This window comes from Bactrocera neohumeralis, unplaced genomic scaffold, assembly GCF_024586455.1.
Source record: "Bactrocera neohumeralis isolate Rockhampton unplaced genomic scaffold, APGP_CSIRO_Bneo_wtdbg2-racon-allhic-juicebox.fasta_v2 ctg3326, whole genome shotgun sequence".
Taxonomy (NCBI): domain Eukaryota; kingdom Metazoa; phylum Arthropoda; class Insecta; order Diptera; family Tephritidae; genus Bactrocera; species Bactrocera neohumeralis.
Window position 1 is genome coordinate 9359 of NW_026090672.1, and position 4246 is coordinate 13604.

Below are 4246 nucleotides of genomic sequence, written 5' to 3' on the forward strand. Positions count from 1 at the left end.
TCGGAATTCAACTCGTCTCGTCATCGTGATCATTTATAAAAATAAAAGATAAAATTTTTTTATAACGATCTTAACCATGCCATTGCTTTAAGTAATGTTCATCCCAAATTGTATGACAGCTATATACTATATTTCCGATCTGTATAATTTCTTCGGAAAACACTGCCAAATTGAAATGAATGGACTTTTAGTCTATCTCATTTCTTTATTATTTTATACGTTATCGGAACTACCAATATAATCACATAAACTTATAAACAATACGAATAAACACACTGCATTCAAATCGAATAGTACAGCTGAGTTCGCTATTTCTTATCTACTCGTCGAGAAAGCTGAACTATTTTGTTGTGAAAAATACTGTACTTAATTTACACAAAACAAACGCAGACAAAAATGATTAAGAAATAATTATTAAAAGAAAAATATATATAAAAAAATATAGAGCTTTAAAAAACTTAATAAACCTGCAACATTACCACTTCTAAGTAATAATTTTAAAATTATAGTTTTGTAATATTATTTATTAAATATATATTTTTTTTGCCTTAGGCCAAAACCTACAAAAACTGTCTAGATTCAGTTGCTCCTCGGTAGACAAAACTGAAGATTTCGTGTGATTTTTGGCATAAAGAGTAAAACTTCGTCTCGCTTTAAAAATTTAACTTATTGGCAAGTTCAGTGGATCCAAAAAACATTGTAAACGTTTCTGAACCGAAATAGAATAGATATATTTGGGTTTTTCTGCCGTCTGGTGCTTTGCAAAGGTCATTTGGCTGTATGCTATGTCTTACATCAGGCTCTCAACACCTGCGAAATGCTTTCGGTTAATTGAATATAAATTCCGACGTCGTCACAAAAGCCTTGAATTCCTTTCTTCTTGATGCATGTACATATTTGACCAACTGACTGTTCTCGTGGTGTAAATACCATACTAAACAACGTTTGGCCGTCGTCCAACAGGGCGTATGTGTCACATTTAGCTCACGGTTTTGCGGATTATTTGTGCATGTTGTACTTATTATGTATTTTTAACCGTATGATTAATAAAGTGTAAAAAGAAATTGCATAAGACTAAATACGTATAAGAATTTTTACAAAACCACCACACATACCTTCCATTTTTTAAAAAATTTCAATTTGCATATAACCGAGACAAACGGTTTTGCATTTAGAAGTTATTTCTATGACTTAATTCTATTCTATTTTATGACTTCAAGTGAGATAAGCATTTGTAAATAATTGCATTTGATTTTACATTTTCCTTCTTATTCTTAAATATTATCAGTGCATTAGATTCTTAATGATTGTGATATATTGTTTTTTTCAGGTATTCGTTTCTCTTTGATGTTTCACGTGATGAAGTCAAAGCCTTGTCTGCTCTTATGACATTCAAGTGCGCCTGTGTAGATGTACCATTCGGTGGCGCCAAGGCCGGTCTCAAGATTAACCCGAAGGAGTATTCCGAACATGAATTGGAGAAGATTACCCGCCGTTTCACTCTTGAGTTGGCCAAGAAAGGCTTCATTGTACCCGGTGTCGATGTACCAGCTCCCGATATGGGTACAGGAGAACGTGAAATGTCTTGGATTGCCGACACCTACGCCAAGACCATTGGACATTTGGATATTAATGCACACGCTTGTGTAACTGGAAAGCCCATCAACCAGGGCGGTATCCATGGACGTGTTTCTGCGACAGGTCGTGGTGTTTTCCATGGTCTCGAAAACTTCATCAATGAGGCTAACTACATGAGCATGATTGGTATGAAATGACTTCAGACGCATGAAGTTAGTTATATTACAATGTGTATTTGTCTCCGTTTTGTAGGCACAACTCCCGGTTGGGGCGGCAAGACATTCATCGTTCAAGGTTTCGGTAATGTCGGTTTGCATACGTGCCGGTATTTGACACGTGCTGGCGCCACCTGTGTCGGTATCATTGAGCACGATGGCTCCATCTACAATTCAGAGGGTATTGACCCCAAGGTTTGTAGAAACTATTTCATTTATGAAAACAAATTAATTTATAATTGTTTAACAGAATTTGAAGACTACAAAAACGAACACGGCACCATTGTCGGTTTCCCCGGCGCTAAGCCCTACCAAGGTGAAAACTTGATGTTCGAACCATGCGACATCTTTGTGCCGCTGCTGAGAAGGTCATCACCAGCGAAACGCCTCACAAAATCCAGGCTAAGGTAAGGACGAGTCCTAGAACAGACAATATACAAAATTTATTGGACTTGAATAAGTTTATTCTTCAATATTTCTTTGTACATATGCACTTGTAGATCAGTGCCGAGGCCGCCAACGGCCCAACCACTCCAGCTGCCGATAAAATTTTGATCGAACGCAACATTTTGGTTATCCCCGATTTATATATCAACGCTGGTGGTGTGACCGTCTCATTCTTGAATGGCTGGAAAATTTGAACCACGTTTCATACGGTCGTCTTACATTCAAATATGAGCGTGAATCCAATTATCATCTTTTGGGTAAGTACACTTGGCCGCTTCTCATGGCTTTTTTTTTAATTGATAAACATTATAATTGATTTATAAGCCATTGCATTACCAAAAATAAATACTGAGCAAAGCATACCGTTATTGCTAATGTTAGCGTATCCGCGCAAGCGCTCAATATGCTTCTGCAGTAATGACTGGCATTTTGCACTATTTCATTAGTTTCAATTCAAATTGATTGATTTTAAATATTGTTGTTATATATTTCTTTCTCTATTATTTTCAATCAGAGCGCACTCACCTATGATTGATTGAACTATTATAATAAGGTGTTAATGCTTTCCAAATTTCATTGACATATGTATATCAGTATATAATATATATGAATTAAATATGATATTTAATTACTACGTCGAAATTCGATACCTTGTGCTAAACACTTACTTAAGGAGGGAGTGGGGTTGATTGGCGTTTTTTTTTTGTCAAACAGTTAAAAATTCATACTAGTCTTTCATTTGAAGACCATTCTGTTAAATTTTGGAGAAAAATTAAAAAATACAGCAATAGCAACAATTATTCTGGAGCGTCTCGGAGAAAAGTTGAATTGCGGTGCCCTTCTCTAAAACTTGTTCCTCAATCATCGGAAATCAAAACATACAAAATAGCACTGGGTAGTTTTTCGAAATTTGAATTTTTCACTTTTAGGCAAAACGCGATATTTCGCGAACAAAATCAGTGAATTTGTTATTGTAAAATTAAAAATGTAAACAAATTTGGCAAAACAAATCTCCACCGTTATCTCAAATTTTGTATAGAAATAGTGTTCAAAATCGGTGCAGTAGCTTTGTTATAAGGGCACGACTTTAAAAGTTAGTTGTGGGAAAAAAAGTTTAAAGTTTTGAAATCTGATGTAAAACTAAAATTAAATTTAAAACCCTACTTCCTTCTTAAATATTAGTAATAACAAAGTGTGCTAATAAATCTTATATTAGTTGATTCAAAAGAAAAATATTACAAATTGAATTTTTAAGTTTCATAAATTAGTAGTTTAAATTTTAAATTCATTGGTGTCATCTATGTGCATTTCATTGATCGAGGTTCGACTGTAATACTTGGTTATTCAGTTTTCCGCTTTTATTAAATTATTTTTCTTTAGTTTGGCAAATACTTTCAAAACTTCTTTTCGAATTAATTAATATGTTCCCATTTTTTAAAGCTTAAATTTCGTTGCTCATTCACACTCACCACACTATATGAACTTTACCATATTATATAGCACTCGCAACACAATTAATACATTTTAAATAAGAGCTCATTTTACCAAACAATACTCTCAAACAATTTCCGAATTTTCACCAATAAGTAATTTGTGTTTTTCTTTTTCCGTTTTTCTATTACGAATTTAGCCTCAGTCCAACAATCCATTGAACGATTTGTTTTAGACGGTACAGTTCTTCTTTTTTTCTCTTTGCATCATCTCATATCTCGAACTCATTTTTTGTCTAAACTTTTCCAATCTTTTTTTTTTTCTATGTTAACAAGTAAATATGTTCTATATCCTCCGCGTAATTTGTAGTACCAAAATGTCGATTTTAACAACCTCCTATGTCGACTAAGTAGATATTTTGTCAATATTGTTTGTGCTTATTTAAATTATACATTGTACATACATATTTGCTTGTGTGTATAAAATTGCTTGATCCACATAAAGAAGCAAAATTCAAACTCCCCTTTTTCCCCCAAAATAAACGCTCTCTGCATGAATTGCTTGTCTAAAAGAGA

General features: G+C 33.8%; 1 pseudogene; it reads left to right on the forward strand.

The window, feature by feature from the left end:
- Positions 1-1349: 1349 nt before the first annotated feature.
- On the forward strand, positions 1350-4093 carry LOC126766971 (glutamate dehydrogenase, mitochondrial-like; annotated as a pseudogene).
- The last annotated feature ends 153 nt before the right edge of the window (positions 4094-4246 follow it).